The following is a 22119-nucleotide window of genomic DNA, read 5'->3' on the forward strand; positions in this document are numbered from 1 at the left end:
CCGACTTATATACTGCCTGCAAAGGAAAGAAGGATGTGTGCAAAGTTTCAACTCGATAGCTCCAAAACTGAGAGACTAGTTTGCGTAGAAACAGACAGACGGACAGACGGTCAGACGGACAGACGGACAAACGGACATGCTTATATCGACTCAGGAGATGATCCTGATCAAGAATATATATACTTTATAGGGTCGGAGATGTCTCCTTCACTGCGTTGCACACTTTTGACCAAAATTATTATACCCTTTGCAAAGGGTATAATAATACCCTCTACAAGGATATAAAAATCAAGGTTAGAATGACTTTTTTTTCGATTTTCCTGGTGTGGTGCATCCCAACTAGCCTCAGAATGCTGCTCTTTATTAACCCAAACACAATCTACACCCACCCAAGGCAAACTCTTATTCCGCCCACCTTCCCTTATCCTGGCCTCAGTGAACCATGCCTGACTCAAGGCGGCCCATAAGACAATCCAGAATAACATTAGTCAGGACTTTAATAGATTTGACTACGACTCAGAGACCTACCGTTACTCCCGGGAGTCCAAGATCGATAAAGTTGGCCGCATAAAGCTCTACGGACAAACAACGCACAAAAACAACCCAATGACGTATAGCCTTTACGGATGATGCCACTAAAGGGCGCTAGATTCAAAAAGTCCTATTTACTTTGGAACGCACCTTGTATGTAGGTATGTATGAATTAAATATGTACATATAGTATATATATATACAAAAAAAATTTCAGCCAATTCAGTTTTAGAGGAGTTATAGATATTTCAATTTAAATTTCCATATAGGCATGATGAATTTTTTGAAAGCTGAACCTCAGAGGCTATATGAGAAAGAGATTTCAGATTAGGCATGTAGACCTCTATAGTACCCACGTCTAAAAATATATATAATTTTTTGTAATGAAATTAATATACAAAAAACTGCGGATTTCTCAAAAACTGTGCCCAAAAAATGTAAAATGCAAAAATGTAAATAAAAATTTTCAGTCATCATCTCTTTCAATATTATTGTAACATTTTTAGATAATTATACTGTATTATAATGCACATTTTGCTCAGTTAAAATGTCATTTATATCAACCCAATTTTCTCAAATAATAATATGGAAAAAACTCTGCGGCAGCTATATATGGTTTTCCCAAAAACCATGCCACAAAAAATGCATCAGAGATCTGCAGCGACACCCCGCAACTACTAGTCCTCCGTATACGCACCAACTAATTTTTATACTCGAGTATATACTTGATTCATCAAAAACTGATGCGATGTTTTGTACTCGTTTTCTTTGCTCATGTCTTTTATGCGGTGATTTTTACCATTTTCTTAATTTTTACCATTACTTTAAGGCCAGATCCACTTAAGGCCAGAAAAAGGTCGGCAATCTTGGATATCTTTGTCACCATTTCCAATCCTTCCATACTTTTAAATTTTGACAGCATTTAGTTCGGCCCACGTATTTTAAGATTTTATTGGCCCGAACGACAGTAGACCAAGTTATGAAAGATAATTCGTCTTTTAAAATTTTGCACAGGAAATTCCACACGAAACTTTTCCCCAGAGGGGAAACCTCTTTCGCAGAGGAGATAATATATAGTGACTGGTGGATATTTGGTCCAACATTTGTGCGTATTCGGTCATTTTTTTACTATATGCACGTCTCCGCGTCTCCTCCAAAATCGTTCTCAGTACTAAGCTCAACTTGTTTTATTTTTAGCGAATTTTAGCGGTACAAAGGACAGAAAATGTGTCCAAAACAATTATGTAGAATTTTGACACATTCATTTTCTATTCTTCGCAGAAACACCGCAGTATAAAATCATTGGAAAAGGGGAAGCATTGAAGTTTTCCTCATTATCGGAATAATTCCTAATAAATTTTTGAATTTGTTATGATGGCTTATGTGCTCCACATAAGTATAACCATGTTGGCCGAAGTATTTATTCGTTGATATTTTAAATTGTTTCGGTTGACTCAACAAAGTACTGCCCTCTAGACTTTATGATGCAAAGTGACCTTCGAGGCTTGGTCTTCGAAGCGAGGTTGTTCCTGATAATCCTGCATGAGCCCCTAGGTCTGGCCCTTTAGGGGCTGGTGTTTCCATGGTTGAGCTTTTATCTAACGCGTGTTGCATTAAAGGGTTACATGGGTTTTCACGGGGAAAAGACGGCCTTTTTTCTAAAATTTTTTATTATTAAAAAGATACACTTTTAATAACCATTTTTTGAAATTGTCAGCAGAACTTGACTTGATGTAGAACCGCTCCCACTCTTATATTGCTCGCGTCGTGTAGAGAGAGGTTTGCGTTCGGTGCAGTATGAAGTGCTAGTTTCTCGTCGGTGGCTGCTCCGTAGCTCCCTTCTGTGGCCACCATCTGACTATTATGACCATCTGGGGCTACCGGCTTCGTAGAGATGCAGCAAATAGTTATGCTTCCTGTGGCATCCGTAGACATAACTGGTTTGGCTCCTTTTGCGGAACCGTACCATGTGCGCAGTGGTTTAAAGACACGTGAAACAGATCCGATTCTTATTGATGAGCTCCATCCGCGTCCTGACTGGGGCGTTCTTGAAATCCTTGCGATCTTTAATGGCACGATGCCCTGATAACCCATAAAGCAACCTCAAGGGTGGTCACTATAACCCTTCTGTTCCATATTTCTGATGCTCGATTTGCAACGGAAGCTTCACATTTGCGTTTGCATCTAACATCCTTCTCTTTACCCAGAAGTGGCCCAGAAATTACTTCTTACTTAGGAGCAGAGCTCGCAAATAACAGTTGACCGTTTTTCGTGTTGCGGTCTGCACTCCAACACGATCGAAAAAACTATGCTCGTATGCTCTCGCTCTGAACAGAACTTTTCGTTGCTCTTTGTTTTGGTTTTCGGTTAACTGTTCTCAGTTTCGGGGTTCTGGTTATACGCACTCAAGAACAACTTAGAGAGAGCGATTCAACTGAACGCTCGCTCATTGATGGTCAGCAGTAGAGCGAAAAAACGAAAGACTCATCGTAAACGGTCTATTGTCTTCAGTACTTTTTTAATGTCGTTTAGCAACGACTTTAACTAATTCATTAGATCATAACATTGTATTTATTATTTAATCAGTATAAAGCTTAACCACAAGTAGAGAATTTAAAGTTTCTGCACTTAAAAAGCTTCGTCGTTTGCTCGTAACCCCACAAAAAAGGAGTCGCAGAAAAAGGAGTCATTTTTTAATTGCTAATAAAGGTGGCCACTTAATTGATATTGTTTTCCAAAACTAGGCCAAAAATATGGTAAAGAACCAACTGAATAAAAATATATCACTAATAGAAATTGGTTGTTTTTTCTCTAAGTTATTCCATGTTTACATACCGATATATAAGATGGAGCGCCCTGTACTGCAGTATCTCCTCCCATCCCATATTGGGATCGCTGATAGGAGTAATTGCGGCGCCAAACATAACTTAACTTTTGACCATAAACAGTCAATTAGAAACATAGTGCGAATCACAAATACTACACTTAAGGAAGGTGCACTGTAGTGGCGCGTTATTCAAACTTACTAACAATCGATATTCTAGCATATAAACTTATCCTTTCCGTTAACTAGCGAATTCATCTCCGAATATCAGAGATCCATAATACGATAGCGTCACGAGAAATTTATTATTGTGTAGTACATTCTCGTAGACAGCAACAGTCGAATTCGGAATCGGACTCGTAGCTTTGTTTTGACTGTGTGTTTAATCGGACGTTTCTGTAAATTTTAGAAAAATGGAGAAAGAGCGATATCGGTCTGTGATTTGATTCTTGTTTTCGGAAGAGGAATCGTGCAGAAATCGTGAAATCGAAATTAAAGAGCTCTTGGATGCTGTGTACGGTGACTCTTCTCCTTCGAGGGCGACCGTCAAAAATCGGTTAAACGAGTTTCAAGGTGGTCGCAGGTCGGTTTTAGATGAGGCCACACCCAGGTGCCCCGAAAACGGTTATCACGGGGGATAGCGCGATATAGCTGAGACAGTAGGCATCACAAAAGACCGCGTCGGCGGTCGGCGCCGTTAGAAAGCTATCGGCGCGATGGGTGTCTCGTTTGGTTACTTCGAACAACAGTGTTTGACGCTGTTTAAACGCAATCCGAAAAAGTTTCTGCGTCGTTTCGTGACCGTCGACGAAACATGGATCCACTGGTACCACCAGAGACCTTGGAGCATTCGAAACAGTGACAAAATCCTCTCTTTATCTTAAAGCGGACGGACGTGTTTTTTTTTTTGCGCACTGCGGTTTTATCAAATCTTTTATTTAGTATTAATAAATTAATTTTTTAATTGTCATGAAGGTGAAACTTGTCCGTGCGTTGAAGTCTTGTTATAAGAAAATCTCCTCTTCCAAGCCTATAATCCACTGTTGGCTCTATGAAAACGTTTTACACGCTAAGTGTGCCGGGTTCACGGCCTGTTTCGTTGCTATTTCACGTAGGTCTGGTGTGACGGTTGTCGTGCTGTTCAGGGCGAAATGATATCATGAGACTGACTAAAAATGGATTCAAAAAGTTGATTAACGGTTTTCGTAAAATCAATAAACTACTCTGTGTGCTCGATCACAGTTTAGTAGTCTTCAACTACTATATGAGTCTCCAAAGCGTAAAAAATCCTCTTTTAGTTCAGCCGACAATTATTCAATTCAAACCCCCTTATGAGACAACGAACAGGGAAATCAACAGTCCGCACCCCCGGTACGAACTAATGCCGCAGTATTAGTTACGGCGGCACCGAAACCCTTGCAGGTGATCCCCTTATCGAAACACATTTTGGTTTCCCGGCTTGCCCATGACACTTCTGAGATTGATATCTCGACTTACATCAAGGCCAATACAAACGAAAAAAATTACCAAACCTGTGTTACGGCCACTGACCAACCTTTCACCTCATCTTCCTCAGCTTCAAAAAACTAATGTATTCACTAACACATACCTATCAGAATACTAGAGGGTTACGTAGTAAACTTCCCAAACTGTACTCTAGCCCGTACTGTACTGTACTGTACTGTAGCCCGTGCATTCGCAAGGCCCTGATGGAGTACCAGGATGTTTTCTGAAGAACTGCGCCGAGGCTATGTGCAAACCGCTCCTTAAACTCTTTAATCTATCGCTGGAGACTTCGATCTTTCCCTTTATGTGGAAGGAACCTGTCATTATTCCGCTGCATTAAAAATTTAAAAAATCCGACACTGCAATTTATAGAGGCATCTCAAAATTGTCAACAGTTCCAAAGCTTTTTGAAAAACTTATCACTCTACATTTGTAACATCTATGTAGTTCAATAACATCTCCGTTCCAGCATGGCTTCATGAAGCGCCGCTCCACCACTACCAACTTATTGGAGCTAACATCTTTTATCACTGATGGGTTCCGGAATGACTTACAAACAGACATCACTTACACTAACTTCAGTAAAGCATTTGACTCGGTTAACCAGTCTTACAAGTGAACTCAGTCTTTTGATATTTCTAACTGATCTTCTTATCTGGATTACTTATCTGGAAGGACCCAACGTGTCTTCTTTAAAGATGTTACCTCGCTGTTAGCCCGCGCCACATCTAGGGTAAAGCCATCTTGGACCCTTACTATTTAAACTGTTTATTAACAACCATTGCCTTAACTGATTCATTTGTACTTATGTACGCTGATGATTTTAAGTTTCGTCTTTAGAATAAATTCCCCAAAACGCGAATCTAGACTTCAATAAGATTTAGATAAATTTCAAAATAGGTGTTTAGCAAAAAAAATAATGCTTAATGGATAAAAATGTAAACTGATTTCATTTTATCGATCTAGTCCTCACCAGGCTATGTACTTTCTCTAAGAGAACGCCTTAGAAAAATTAACTTAGGTAAAAGATCTGGGTGTCCTATTAGGTTTGAAACTTAAATTTACCGACCATAAATCTCCCGTAGTTTTATTAAAAGATGGTCAAAAGAATTTAATGTCCCGTAGATAACAAAAACTTTACATACATAATTGGTCCGTCCGATTATTAAGTATGGATCGTGTGTCTGGGGTCCTCATTACGGAGTACACCAAGATCACATAGAATCTGTACAAAAAAACTTCCTGACTTTCGCTCTTAGGGGACTTAATTGGGTTGCAAATCTTTACTCTTATCGTAGTTGACTTTTACTAATCAACTTACCACCATTAACAAACCGTAGAACGATTCTGGGTGTCATGTTTCTATATAATCTTATTTATGGAAATGTAGACAGCCAGCAGTTACTATCACGAGTAAATTTTAGCGTTACTATTAGAAGGACTAGAAACTATCATCCTCTACTCCTCAGCCATTGTAGTTCGACATATGCCCAACACGATCCGTTTAGGGTATTATGTTTGGACTACAATAGTCTCTACCACATCTTGTCACCTTGCTCCACTAACAATCTTAAATCCCTTATACTAAACGCCTTATCTGTGCAACACTCTTCCTTGTGATATCTGACTCCTCCGTATGCAATGGGAACAGTGGACTTCACCCGGCGAACCTGCTCCGAAGAATGTCCATCGGTTGGAAAGGTGATAGCCACCTTTTTTGGGGATTCACAAGGTGTGTAGATCACCAATGACTACCTGGGAAAGAGCAAAACGGCCACACGGCCACGTCCAAATTGGTCACATTGGGCTACGAGCTGTTACCCCATGCACTATATTCTCCAGATTTGGCCCCGTGTGACTTATTTTTGTTTCCAAACTTGAAAAAGTCACTCGCTGGACAAAATTTGCGTCGAATGAAGAGGTCATCGCCGTCAAAGTGGCCTTTTTTTGCAGATCTCAAGAAAACGTATTTTTTAGACGGGTTAAAGAAGTTGGAGCATCGCTTGGTCAAGTGTATCGAGCTAAAAGGAGATTACGTTAAGAAAAAAATTGCCACTTTTCCAAAATTTTTGTTTTTGTTTTGGAGTCTAAGTACTTATCGGACTACCCTCGTATACTGTCAAACAAATTACCAAATCCTCGTCAATATATTTGGAATCTGTGGGAGATATTGGAGTTGGGTCATCTTCATGGAATTTAGTGATATTTTTTTTTTTGACATGGAAGCATACTTTAAAATGATTCAAAAAGTTGAAGTATACTTACCAAAATAAAATAAGTTGGTGGAAAACTTCATGGGTTTGAGGACCAATGCTACTTAATCGACATACAACACAACATACTCAAACAAATTGTAGAGTTGGAAAAAAATAATAAACTTTTATGACTCATAATAGATCGAAACAAAGGTGGACACCGTAGAAAAGGGATGCCCAGCGCCATTGCTCTCGTTCCGCCTTTGTTATTGAACCGCTTTTTCATATGGGATTAAAAGAACAATTTTGCGAAGTTTAACAACACCTAACATATTTTTAGCACTTTTCGGCCTAGTGCGAAGCATTTTGTAGCTAACATCATTTTCGGATGGAAACTTTATTAAAACAGTTTTCCAAAATATGTTATTTTCATTTTTATTTTTTTCCATTGAAAATGTTTTAACACTTTTTGAAGATTATCAGGTTCAACTAGAAGAAAATGTAAAAAACTTATTGAACAACAAAGAGAACCAAAACGGAAGGCATGCCCTACCTTGTAGCTAGCACGTGAAGACACTATGTATAGCCGAAGAATTAAAAATTTTCTGTGTGTCTTCAACCTGAATGAGTGATATACCGATTGAAAGATATTGTTTTTCATTATGAATTTTATCCAAAAATTTGACAAATTAGTTTGGCTTGAGAGAAATTTGCGTAAATGTAAAACACTTTTGATTCATCATATTGGATAATTTTATATACACAGATCCTGATCCAAAATACGCGTCGATTGGTACTTTACGATTTTTTAAGAATTTCCCAAATGAAAATAGGTTGTCAAGTTTTTCTCCTAAACAAGAAAGGAAAGCTAACTTCGGGCGGAGCCGAAGTTGATATACCCTTGCAGTTCAGTCGCAGTCCGCTAGGTGGCGCCACCCATCTTATTTTATTAGATATGTAGCGGATCGTATATAGTCGGCCGATTCTTATGAAATTTAGCATATTGAATTATTTTTCCCAAAATAGAATGTGTACCAAATCCCATCTTTCTAACTTAAAAAACACCAAAGTTATGCCAATTTCGATCGTTCTATGACAGCTATAGGATATAGTCGGCCGATCCTTATGAAATTTTTTACACAAGATATTTTTGTTAAATATAACATGTATGGAAAGTCCCAACTCTCTAACTTAAAAAACACCAAAGTTATGGCATTTCCGATCAATCAGTTATATGGCAGCTATAGGATATAGTCGACCGATCCCGGCCGTTCCGACTTATATACTACCTGCAAAGGAAAGAAGGGTGTGTGCAAAGTTTCAACTCGATAGCTCCAAAACTGAGAGACTAGTTTGCGTAGAAACCGACAGACAGACAGACGGACAGACGGACAGACGGACATGCTCATATCGACTCAGGAGGTGATCCTGATCAAGAATATATATACTTTATAGGGTCGGAGATGTCTCCTTCACTGCGTTGCACACTTTTGACCAAAATTATAATACCCTCTGCAAGGGTATAAAAATACCGTCCGCGTTTGCCTTATTTTATTTGGTAAAATTTTTTAAAAATTTGAGTATGTTAGTTACTAAAATTGAAGCTACGTTTGTTATAACAAATCTAAAATTGTTATACCCTTGTAGGTAGTTTTCCTTGCAGGTAGTATATAAGTCGGAATGGCCGGGATCGGTCGACTATATCCTATAGCTGCCATATAACTGATTGATCGGAAATGCCATAACTTTGGTGTTTTTATACCCTTGCAGAGGGTATTATAATTTTGGTCAAAAGTGTGCAACGCAGTGAAGGAGACATCTCCGACCCTATAAAGTATATATATTCTTGATCAGGATCACCTCCTGAGTCGATATGAGCATGTCCGTCTGTCCGTCTGTCCGTCTGTCCGTCTGTCTGTCTGTCTGTCGGTTTCTACGCAAACTAGTCTCTCAGTTTTGGAGCTATCGAGTTGAAACTTTGCACACATCCTTTTTTTCCTTGCAGGTAGTATATAAGTCGGAATGGCCGGGATCGGTCGACTATATCCTATAGCTGCCATATAACTGATTGATCGGAAATGCCTTAACTTTGGTGTTTTTATACCCTTGCAGAGGGTATTATAATTTTGGTCAAAAGTGTGCAACGCAGTGAAGGAGACATCTCCGACCCTATAAAGTATATATATTCTTGATCAGGATCACCTCCTGAGTCGATATGAGCATGTCCGTCTGTCCGTCTGTCCGTCTGTCCGTCTGTCCGTCTGTCTGTCTGTCTGTCTGTCTGTCTGTTTCTACGCAAACTAGTCTCTCAGTTTTAAAGCTATCGAATTGAAACTTTGCACACACCCTTCTTTCTGTTGCAGGCAGTACATAAGTCGGAACGGTCGGGATCGGTCGACTATATCCTATAGCTGCCATATAACTGATTGATCGGAAATGCCATAACTTCGTTGTTTTTTAAGATAGAGGGTTGGGACTTTCCACACATGTTATATTTGATCAACATATCTTATGTACAAAATTTCATAAGGATCGGCCGACTATATCCTATATCTGTCATAGAACGATCGGAATTGGCATAACTTTGTTGTTTTTTAAGTTAGAAGGATGGGACTTGGTACAGATTCCATTTAAAAAAAAAAAAATCTGAATTGTCGAATTTTATAAGGATCGGCCGACTATATCCTATAGCTGCCATATAACTGAACGATCGGAATTGGCATAACTTTTGTGTTTTTTAAGCTAGAATGAGGGGACTATCTACGGATCCCATTTTGGGCAATCTTATTTGTTCTGCCAAATTTCATCAGGATCAGCAGACTATATCCGCCCGAGGGTAGCTTTGCTTTTTTTTTTTAAATGGTTGTAAATAAAACAAAATCCCGTGTCCGCTAAGGGCCTGAGCGGGGTAAAAATTCACCTCGTCGTGCTTCCTTCCGGTCCATACTGGGAGTATCCACAATGAGCCTATGTGTCCAGCGTCTCTTCGTATAGTGCTCCCATGAGCTCTGCCAGTTGGCCAGACTTTTGGCTCTCGCCACAGTCTTCTTAACCGACACCGTCGTGGTTTCATCCTGAGCCGTATCGGCCAGCTCCGACCTCTCCCAGACTAGTTTCCGTAGCGGTATGAGTCACGATTACGAGAGGATGGCCACTCCCCCTACGCGAACCGTCACCGTTTCAATTTTTTTCCAGCTCGATATTACTACTTGAATGGCATGTGCTGCCAGGTTCTTTACCCGCATGATGTCATCCACTGTCGACCTACCCTTCCGGAAACCATATTGATTGGGTATGAGCGATATGAGCATGTCTGTCTGTTTGTCTGTTTCTATGCAAACTAGTCTCTCAGTTTTAAGAGCTCAGCGCAAGCTCTTAGTTATGCGTTTATGGTGATTCTGCATTGATTGGAGCGGCTTATATTAGGGTTGAGTGGAACCCAAATAAACTATTGATAATTATAATCTGAACTGAAACGCGTCTATTTATTCAGCTGCTATTAAAAACTATTAATAGCATAACACGTGGTCACCCCGAAGTTATTTCATCCCGGTTGATTATTGTGATTAGCATTAAAAGTGCCAAGAAAACGCCGTTGTTGTTGTTGTTACAAAGTTGCATTTTAATTGCATAGTGGAGTCTGGAGCTGAAAGTATTGGAGCTGCTGCCGCAACGCGGGAAGGGATGCTGTAGCGGCGACTGAAAAGTCATTTTCCAAAAAAAAAATAATAAATAAAGAACTAAAATTATTTATATCGGCTTTGTAAATTTTTTTTTTGTAACCGAGAGTTAAAGATAAGCTTTTACTTCGGGAGTTGCCCAATTGCTAAGCGGAATCAGCTGCAGCAGGGAGGTTTAGGAAAGCTGCAAAATCAGCTGTTTTGCATTTCCGGTAACCTAATTGGAATGTGGGTTGATCCATTCTCAGTCTTTTCTGTCGAAACCCTCACGAAGTGCACACGCCAGATAATATCACTCTCTGCGAGTTTAAATTTTCATCAGCGCAAGATCAGCGCAAGTGGAAAGTGATTTATTTTTTTTTTAAATACCACGTAAGTCGCAGATCATTCGGATGTTTATACCCTTGCAGAGGGTATTATAATTTTGGTCAAAAGTGTGCAACGCAGTGAAGGAGACATCACCCTATAAAGTATATATATTCTTGATCAGGATCACCTCCTGAGTCGATATGAGCATGTCCGTCTGTCCGTAGGTCCGTCTGTCCGTCGGTCCGTCTGTCCGTCTGTCTGTTTCTACGCAAACTAGTCTCTCAGTTTTAAAGCTATCGAGTTGAAACTTTGCACACACCCTTCTTTCCTTTACAGGCAGTATATAAGTCGGAACGGCCGGAATCGGTCAACTATATTCTATAGCTGTCATATAACTGATTGATCGGAAATGCTATAACTTCGTTGTTTTTCAAGTTAAAATCATGGGAGTTTCAATGGATTCCTCTTTTGGCAAAATAATTCGATATGCCAAATTTCATAAGGATCGGCCGAATATATACGATCCGCTACATATCTAATAATATAAGATGCGTGGCGCCACCTAGCGGACTGCGACTCAACTGCAAGGGTATAACAACTTCGGCTCCGCCCGAAGTTAGCTTTCCTTTCTTGTTTTATCTGTATTTACATGCATACGCTTATCTAGATTTGCGACAGTGATAAGGGCAGCCTAAGCCTGTGTTTGTGGTTTTTTTTTTTGGTTCGTCGCGGCTTTATAAAAGCGCGACCTCGTTGCGGTCTTATCATAATTTATCAGGTGAATATAAAAAAATATTTTTTTCTAATACCTCCAGGGTACTTATTGTGGCCGTTTTTAAAGATTCGTTGCGGTCCACATCAAAGCACCCCGGGAACCCTCCTGGTGGAGGCTCCCAGATGCTCGTTCCCCCTCCCCATCATCATCATCATCATTATCTTCATCTCATAATACATTGGCGCCGGAAAATTAACTCCCAGTGGCCGGAAAACTAACTGTAGGGATGGAATTTGCAGACCCAATGAAGCCAAGACCCGTTAAGCGAAAGGCCTTTGACCCCATCAGCAATGGAATATTGAGCAAAAGAGGAATTATCAAAACCGCTAGCCTAGCCGCCCAGCTCCAAACTCGTGGCGATCATTTTTTTTCCTTTTTCTCATCCCCATTTCATCCCCATATAACGAGCCTTATTAAAATGTTTTAATTTTATTTTTTTTCTTATTCAATAGATTTAATTTTAAGTTTAAATTTAAATTAATTACAGGCTTTTAGTGAAGTGAAGAAAAAGGAATTGAAGAATATGAAGATTATTATTTTTTTTTTGTAAACTTTCGCGAAACAAAATGATCATCAGTTTATTTTAAATCTTTTAATTTTAATTCTCATGCGGAAATAAGTTTGTTTTGAAATTCTCTGGTGTACAAAACACTAACTCATTTACAGCAACCCAAAGCAGAGATCGATCTTTCGCCGATGGACTTACAGTGAGTGATTTATTTACCTTTTACATGTACACTGAGAAAAATTCACACTGAATTTTTTTAAATTCTATAATGTAATGCATTCATCGTTCATCATAACACACCAACAAAACTAACAAGAGCACGAATTTCATTTAAATGATTTAATTGGTGACTAACGGATACTCTATCCTCATGAATTTTAAATTTTATCATTTTTTAATACCCTCATTTGAATACCCTTCAAAGTGATATTTACTTATGCCAAATTTTATCATATTATATTATATATATTAATTTTATTATACATATTTCTTTGAACCTTTACATATTAACTGTTATTTTTAAAATTGTACATATAAGTTTCCCTCTCGTATAATTAGGATATTCTTTTTATGCAAGCAACCATTTAGGAATAATGTCAAACCCTTCATTAGCCTTAGCCGAATTTTTGTTAGTTTTATTCTGAATCAAATTTGTTTTATAATGAATTGAATATCTCCTGTTTGAACTGAGCTGATGACTCCACGGTTGTAGGGTGTTTTAGAGGTCACTAAAGCAATGCTTTATCGGACTGTGGCCAAAGGTAGGGTGGGCAGTACGCGAGCCTATTTACATCTGTGGCATCGCAAACTTTCTACTTCTCTCCTCTCTCTCTCTCTCTCTTTCTAACTCTATCTCTTCCGCGTCGAATTAATTCTTCCGTTCTCCCGGTTTAGTATCTAGCTATCTATCTTGTCGCCAGCACGCTCAATTTTGGACTTTATTTGATATTAAAATGTGGCAGTGTTAGGATTTGTATGAAGCAAGACCTCCATCCCCATAGCCGACGAGCTAGAGCCGGACTCTATAGCGTGCCCTCGCAAGTACAAATCCTTTCGAAAAAGCGCAGAAGACCTTTACACGCTACAGTTATAATTAATTAATTATTAAATAAAGAAAGGTGGCGCCCAACGTGGGGCCTTAGTGGAACTGCTTTTTATTTTTCATTAAGACTCCAGGATAAATTAATTCGATTTTTCAACCTTCTTGTTTTTTTTTTTTCTCAAAATTTATCTTTGTGTATTAAATTTTTTTTTGGGAAAGCAGTTAAATGATTATTAGTGTTCGTCACTGACCAGGATTTAAGAAACAAACGAGAAATTTTCCTAAATTTGGCAGAAAGGTCCACAATGTGTTGGAACCTGAGGAAAACAGATATCGCGCGCTTAGGGTCGAGGTTTGGCCCGGGTTGTAAATAAAACAAAATCCCGTGTCCGCTAAGGGCCTGAGTGGGGTAAAAATTCACCTCGTCGTGCTTCCTTCCGGTCCATACTGGGAGTATCCACAATGAGCCTATGTGTCCAGCGTCTCTTCGTATAGTGCTCCCATGAGCTCTGCCAGTTGGCCAGACTTTTGGCTCTCGCCACAGTCTTCTTAACCGACACCGTCGTGGTTTCATCCTGAGCCGTATCGGCCAGCTCCGACCTCTCCCAGACTAGTTCCCGTAGCGGTATGAGTCACGATTACGAGAGGATGGCCACTCCCCCTACGCGAACCGTCACCGTTTCAATTTTTTTCCAGCTCGATATTACTATATGAATGGCATGTGCTGCCAGGTTCTTTACCCGCATGATGTCATCCACTGTCGACCTACCCTTCCGGAAACCATATTGATTGGGTATGAGCGATATGAGCATGTCTGTCTGTTTGTCTGTTTCTATGCAAACTAGTCTCTCAGTTTTAAGAGCTCAGCGCAAGCTCTTAGTTATGCGTTTATGGTGATTCTGCATTGATTGGAGCGGCTTATATTAGGGTTGAGTGGAACCCAAATAAACTATTGATAATTATAATCTGAACTGAAACGCGTCTATTTATTCAGCTGCTATTAAAAACTATTAATAGCATAACACGTGGTCACCCCGAAGTTATTTCATCCCGGTTGATTATTGTGATCAGCATTAAAAGTGCCAAGAAAACGCCGTTGTTGTTGTTGTTACAAAGTTGCATTTTAATTGCATAGTGGAGTCTGGAGCTGAAAGTATTGGAGCTGCTGCCGCAACGCGGGAAGGGATGCTGTAGCGGCGACTGAAAAGTCATTTTCCAAAAAAAAAATAATAAATAAAGAACTAAAATTATTTATATCGGCTTTGTAAATTTTTTTTTTGTAACCGAGAGTTAAAGATAAGCTTTTACTTCGGGAGTTGCCCAATTGCTAAGCGGAATCAGCTGCAGCAGGGAGGTTTAGGAAAGCTGCAAAATCAGCTGTTTTGCATTTCCGGTAACCTTATTGGAATGTGGGTTGATCCATTCTCAGTCTTTTCTGTCGAAACCCTCACGAAGTGCAGACGCCAGATAATATCACTCTCTGTGTTAGGATTTGTATGAAGCAAGACCTCCATCCCCAAAGCCGACGAGCTAGAGCCGGACTCTATAGCGTGCCCTCGCAAGTACAAATCCTTTCGAAAAAGCGCAGAAGACCTTTACACGCTACAGTTATAATTAATTAATTATTAAATAAAGAAAGGTGGCGCCCAACGTGGGGCCTTAGTGGAACTGCTTTTTATTTTTCATTAAGACTCCAGGATAAATTAATTCGATTTTTCAACCTTCTTGTTTTTTTTTTTCTCAAAATTTATCTTTGTGTATTAAATTTTTTTTTGGGAAAGCAGTTAAATGATTATTAGTGTTCGTCACTGACCAGGATTTAAGAAACAAACGAGAAATTTTCCTAAATTTGGCAGAAAGGTCCACAATGTGTTGGAACCTGAGGAAAACAGATATCGCGAGCTTATGGTCGAGGTTTGGCCCGGGCTAAGACAGAGTGTCACCAATCTATCAATCTCTATCATTCTGAAAGCGAAATGAATTTCACCATACGGAATGTGGTGGTACTACTCCAGAGTGATGCCCCATCCAGAAGTTCATTAGCGTATAATCCTTTTGGATTACTTGAGGCTTCCGTTATGGTCTTTTGGAATACATATGAGTCTGTCGGAAACAGGTCGATGGCCAAGACCAAACTGAAAGCTGAGAGAAGTAATCTCTCTAGTCCTTGAAAGAAAGGAGTAATGACTTTACTACTTCTAACTATCTATCTACTTTTATTTTCCTGAGAAGTTGAAGAAAACAAATACCTTACAATACGTGTGACATCTAGCATCAGTTCAACATCAGGTTTAGTTGCTGAAGGCAACGTATCTTTGAGAAAAATAGTTGGTTTGCTAGCAACAAACTGAGCAGCGAGATTTTGATAATTCTTTTTTTATTTCTTTTGTTGATATTTTCGGTGTGGAAAAGTTAAGATTTTTGGGAAGATGGGGATAGACCGGTCTCCAGATAAAGGAGCTGCAAACAGTTCCAATTCCTGTTGTCCGATTTGTAACGCCGAGGTAAACGCTGCCGAGGTCTACGTAACGGCATGTCAGCATGAGTTTCATAGGAAGTGCATAGAAGCTCACTGGAAGAAGAGTTTACAATGTCCGGTTTGCAAGGCGGTATGCAGACCCAAAGGAGTTAAGGTAACGGAGGATCCGGAAAGACGAACTCGAAGTCAATCCAGGAATCAGCCCATCCCCGATAACGTCGGGAGACAAACGACAGACGACATAGCTACTACTTCCGGGTCTAATATAATAACGCTACTAGCTATGGAGCAGAGATTGCTGGAGTCACTTTCAGGAAAGATGGCCGAGTTAACTCAGTAGCTGACGTTTTGACTAGGACATTAGCAACTCAGAATCACAGTTCGGGAATGAGGCACCCGTGTTTACCTCCATCAGAAGAAAGTCTGCAAGACAGAATAGACCCAAAAAATACCAGAATACCTGTGAGAGATCACACATTAAGTCCGCGTTCCCAAAATTCTCAGGGAAGCTATACGTCAGATTTGTTGAACCGCCCAGATAAGGTAGTGCATATCCTCAACGGGTGGAAAATTAAATATTCCGGAAAAGGAGTGTCTGTGGACAACTTCATATAAAGAGTGGAAGGCCTGACTAGGGAGACTTTAGGAAATAACTATACGGTAGTTTGCAGAAATGCATGCGTCCTTTTTGAGGGTAAGGCCAATGAATTTTATTGGCGATATCATAAAGCCCATGGCGAAGTCCAATGGGACAGTTTCTGTTCAGCTTTGCGGCTTCAGTTTCGTCAGGTTAGGGATGACGGCGACACTGAAGAGATTATAAGAAATACCAATCAAAAACCCAACGAATCGTTTGATTCATTTTATGACACCGTATCAAGTCTGGTCAATCAGTTGGATCACCCGTGGACACAGCAGAAGCTAGTGAGAGTTATCAAGAATAACCTTCGTCCCGAGATAAGGCATGAGATTTTAAATCTCGATATCCAAACAGTCAGCGAGTTAAGGGGAATTTGTCGCAGACGCGAAGCTTTTATGGATGAGGTAAAGAGATCTCAAGGATACTCTCGAAGCACGCCTTTCAAACGCGATATCTCTGAGTTTAGTGAAGGTTACGATATTCCGGAAACGGAGCAATCTGATGATGAAGCAGGCATAGAAGCTTTCTCCCTTTTGTGCTGGAATTGCCGCAAGGAAGGTCATAGATATCAGGATTTTGTATCGAATAGGAGAGTTTTTTGTTAAGGTTGTGGAGCACCGAATACTTACAAACCAAACTGTAGTAAGTGTTCAAAAAACTTCCAAGCCGGCACGTCGAAGTCGCAGTTCAGACCGAAAGCTCCGAGTGCCGTAAGAAGTCAAGCCCGAGAAATAGAAGAGGTAGTGTTGGCAACCTCACCCCCTTCCATCGACAAACAGTGCATTGATTCAGGTCCTTTGCTTCACAGCAAAATACCGAGGTTACAGGAGGAGAATATTTCAGGATTTTATTACAACCCAAACTTTAAAATGCGGCGATCCCGAAGTTCAAGGCGGGTAAGTCAGTTTTGGGGGCGGGTAAAGGAGGTTAATCAGGGCCTTCAGTACATTAATTCCTTGCCAGCAGAGTCAAGCGATCCGCGACCTTTTGTACCAGTCAAGTTTCTGAATCGTACTGTCTATGGATTATTAGATTCAGGAGCATCAATTAGTTGTGTTGGTGGTAATTTAGCTGAGGAATTAAAAATTATTATTAAATATAAATTATTAGCATGTAGTGCCTCAACAGCTGATGGAAGAGCGCAGCAGATAATAAGATATTGTAAAGTTGAAGTAGAATACGGAGAAATTAAACAAGACGGAAAACAAGACTTATATTTAGGGATTGATTTTTGGAAACTCTACGATTTATTACCCCGGAAGTTAATTATATCTGAACTAGGGTCAACAGAAGTAAACCCAAAGCTTAACGTTGATCAGCATATTTTGTCCGAAGTGGATAAGGCCAAGTTGATGAACGTCATCAATTGTTTTCCATCGTTCGTGCAAGAAGGACTGGGTAGGACGAATTTAATAACTCATACCATAGAGGTGGGTAAGGCGAAACCCATCAAGCAAAGACACTTTCCAGTTTCGCCCGCGGTGGAAAAGGCCATGTACTCTGAAATTGATAGAATGTTAGAGTTAGGCGTTATAGAAGAGTCGGAAAGCTCTTGGTCATCCCCTATCGTTATGGTTACAAAACCAGGAAAAGTTCGAATTTGTCTTGACTGTAGAAAAGTCAACAGTTTTACAGAAAAGGATGCATATCCTCTTCCTCAGATTAGCGGTATTTTAAGTCGATTGCCGAACGCGGAATATATATCGAGCCTCAATTTAAAGGACGCGTATTGGCAGGTGCCTTTAGATGCCGCTTCTCGGGACTAAACAGCGTTTACGGTACCGGAAAGACCTCTCTATCAATTTAAAGTAATGCCATTCGGGCTTTGTAATGCTACAAGTACCATGTCTCGACTTGTGGATAAAGTAGTACCAGCACACCTCAGGAACGAAGTGTTCGTCTATCTTGTTCCAAATTTTGCGACTCTTGCCGCACCGTTAACTGACTTAATGACAACCAAACGTAAGTTCAGTTTGAACGACGAAGCGCTGAAAGCCTTCGAGGATTTAAAACGATCATTATCCGAAGCGCCCGTTTTGTGTAGCCCCGATTTCGGAAAACCGTTCGAGATACACTGTGACGCCAGTAAGACAGGGGTAGGAGCAGTTTTAGTACAAGTATCTGAGGAAGGAGACGAGCGACCTATTTGCTTTATTTCAAAGAAGTTGAACAAGGCGCAACGAAACTATACAGTAACGGAACAAGAATGTTTGGCTGCAATAGTGGCACTAAAGAATTTTAGGGCCTATGTCGAAGGTCAGATCTTTAAAATTATTACAGATCATGCCTCATTAAAATGGCTGATGTCCAATCAGGATTTGAGTACACGCTTGGCTCGATGGGCGTTATCATTGCAAAGGTACAAATTCAAGATCGAACATCGTAAAGGATCCCTCAATCTGGTTCCCGACGTGTTGTCTCGGGTTAATGAAGAAGCGATAGCCGCGATGGACTTGCGAGACGGACTACTTTTGGATTTGATCTCGGAGCATTTTAGATCGGGGGAATACACAGATTTAGTGAATAAAGTGAAGGCGAACGAAACTAATTTTCCTGACTTTAAGACTGAGGAAGGTTTCGTTTATCGTAAGGCCTAACACCTAACAGGAGATCGCATGCACGACGAATTCGCGTGGAAACTTTGGGTTCCAAAGGAGTTAGTTCCCGAAATACTAGCGAAAGCACACGATAGTCCCTTGTCGTCTCATGGGGGCATCCATAAGACCATCGAAAGAGTTAGGCGTTACTATTTTTGGCCTGGGCTAGTGCCTGATGTAAAGGCTTATGTGAATGCGTGCGAGGTATGCAGGACCACGAAGCCATCAAATTGCGTTTTACGGCCGCCCTTAGGGAAAGCTCCAAAAAAGCCATCGTTTTTTCCAACGGTTATTTATGGATTTTCTCGGGCCTTATCCTAGATCGAGAAGCGGCCATGTAGGTATTTTTATTGTCTTGGACCATTTTTCCAAATACGTTTTTCTGAAACCTGTTCCAGGAAAATTGACACAAGTACCGTGGTTAAATATTTGGAAGAAAAATTGTTCTTAACGTATGGAGTGCCAGAAACCGTAGTGTCTGACAATGGCTCTCAGTTCCGATCCCATACGTTTGGCAAATTAATGGAACAGTATCGCGTAACTCACACCTTTACCGCGGTACATTCTCCCCAAGCCAACGCTTCCGAACGCGTAAATCGATCGGTGATATCGGCAATAAGAGCATACATACGGCCTGATCAGAGGGATTGGGACGAAAATTTAAGTAAGATATGTTGTTCGTTGAGATCAGCAAGTTTAGGGACCTCGCCTTACTATATGGTGACTGAAGAGTCATTTTCCAAAAAAAAAATAATAATAAATAAAGAACTAAAATTATTTATATCGGCTTTGTAAATTTTTTTTTGTAACCGAGAGTTAAAGATAAGCTTTTACTTCGGGAGTTGCCCAATTGCTAAGCGGAATCAGCTGCAGCAGGGAGGTTTAGGAAAGCTGCAAAATCAGCTGTTTTGCATTTCCGGTGACCTAATTGGAATGTGGGTTGATCCATTCTCAGTCTTTTCTGTCGAAACCCTCACGAAGTGCACACGCCAGATAATATCACTCTCTGCGAGTTTAAATTTTCATCAGCGCAAGATCAGCGCAAGTGGAAAGTGATTTATTTTTTTTTTAAATACCACGTAAGTCGCAGATCATTCGGATGTTTATACCCTTGCAGAGGGTATTATAATTTTGGTCAAAAGTGTGCAACGCAGTGAAGGAGACATCTCCGACCCTATAAAGTATATATATTCTTGATCAGGATCACCTCCTGAGTCGATATGAGCATGTCCGTCTGTCCGTAGGTCCGTCTGTCCGTCGGTCCGTCTGTCCGTCTGTCTGTTTCTACGCAAACTAGTCTCTCAGTTTTAAAGCTATCGAGTTGAAACTTTGCACACACCCTTCTTTCCTTTACAGGCAGTATATAAGTCGGAACGGCCGGAATCGGTCGACTATATCCTATAGCTGTCATATAACTGATTGATCGGAAATGCTATAACTTCGTTGTTTTTCAAGTTAAAATCATGGGAGTTTCAATGGATTCCTCTTTTGGCAAAATAATTCGATATGCCAAATTTCATAAGGATCGGCCGAATATATACGATCCGCTACATATCTAATAATATAAGATGCGTGGCGCCACCTAGCGGACTGCGACTCAACTGCAAGGGTATAACAACTTCGGCTCCGCCCGAAGTTAGCTTTCCTTTCTTGTTTTATCTGTATTTACATGCATACGCTTATCTAGATTTGCGACAGTGATAAGGGTAGCCTAAGCCTGTGTTTGTGGTTTTTTTTTTTGGTTCGTCGCGGCTTTATAAAAGCGCGACCTCGTTGCGGTCTTATCATAATTTATCAGGTGAATATAAAAAAATATTTTTTTCTAATACCTCCAGGGTACTTATTGTGGCCGTTTTTAAAGATTCGTTGCGGTCCACATCAAAGCACCCCGGGAACCCTCCTGGTGGAGGCTCCCAGATGCTCGTTCCCCCTCCCCATCATCATCATCATCATTATCTTCATCTCATAATACATTGGCGCCGGAAAATTAACTCCCAGTGGCCGGAAAACTAACTGTAGGGATGGAATTTGCAGACCCAATGAAGCCAAGACCCGTTAAGCGAAAGGCCTTTGACCCCATCAGCAATGGAATATTGAGCAAAAGAGGAATTATCAAAACCGCTAGCCTAGCCGCCCAGCTCCAAACTCGTGGCGATCATTTTTTTTCCTTTTTCTCATCCCCATTTCATCCCCATATAACGAGCGTTATTAAAATGTTTTAATTTTATTTTTTTTTCTTATTCAATAGTTTTAATTTTAAGTTTAAATTTAAATTAATTACAGGCTTTTAGTGAAGTGAAGAAAAAGGAATTGAAGAATATAAAGATTATTATTTTTTTTTTGTAAACTTTCGCGAAACAAAATGATCATCAGTTTATTTTAAATCTTTTAATTTTAATTCTCATGCGGAAATAAGTTTGTTTTGAAATTCTCTGGTGTACAAAACACTAACTCATTTACAGCAACCCAAAGCAGAGATCGATCTTTCGCCGATGGACTTACAGTGAGTGATTTATTTACCTTTTACATGTACACTGAGAAAAATTCACACTGAATTTTTTTAAATTCTATAATGTAATGCATTCATCGTTCATCATAACACACCAACAAAACTAACAAGAGCACGAATTTCATTTAAATGATTTAATTGGTGACTAACGGATACTCTATCCTCATGAATTTTAAATTTTATCATTTTTTAATACCCTCATTTGAATACCCTTCAAAGTGATATTTACTTATGCCAAATTTTATCATATTATATTATATATATTAATTTTATTATACATATTTCTTTGAACTTTTACATATTAACTGTTATTTTTATAAATTTTACATATAAGTTTCCCTCTCGTATAATTAGGATATTCTTTTTATGCAAGCAACCATTTAGGAATAATTTCAAACCCTTCATTAGCCTTAGCCGAATTTTTGTTAGTTTTATTCTGAATCAAATTTGTTTTATAATGAATTGAATATCTCCTGTTTGAACTGAGCTGATGACTCCACGGTTGTAGGGTGTTTTAGAGGTCA

The 22119-nt window shown here is 39.8% G+C and overlaps 1 protein-coding gene across 6 annotated transcripts in view; it reads left to right on the forward strand.

Annotated features, from left to right (window-relative positions):
- Positions 1–22119, forward strand: part of LOC6503310 (synaptotagmin-7) — a 203735-nt gene that overhangs the window by 175917 nt on the left and 5699 nt on the right. The window contains exon 8 of one of the 6 annotated variants that reach the window (XR_006507919.1): positions 504–692. The exons of the other annotated variants lie outside the window; for them this stretch is intronic. The gene's annotated coding sequence lies outside the window, so the exon portion shown is untranslated. The remainder of the gene's footprint in view (positions 1–503; positions 693–22119) is intronic. 6 annotated transcript variants of the gene reach the window in all.

This window comes from Drosophila ananassae (genome assembly GCF_017639315.1).
Source record: "Drosophila ananassae strain 14024-0371.13 chromosome 4 unlocalized genomic scaffold, ASM1763931v2 tig00000071, whole genome shotgun sequence".
NCBI classification, from domain to species: Eukaryota; Metazoa; Arthropoda; class Insecta; order Diptera; family Drosophilidae; genus Drosophila; species Drosophila ananassae.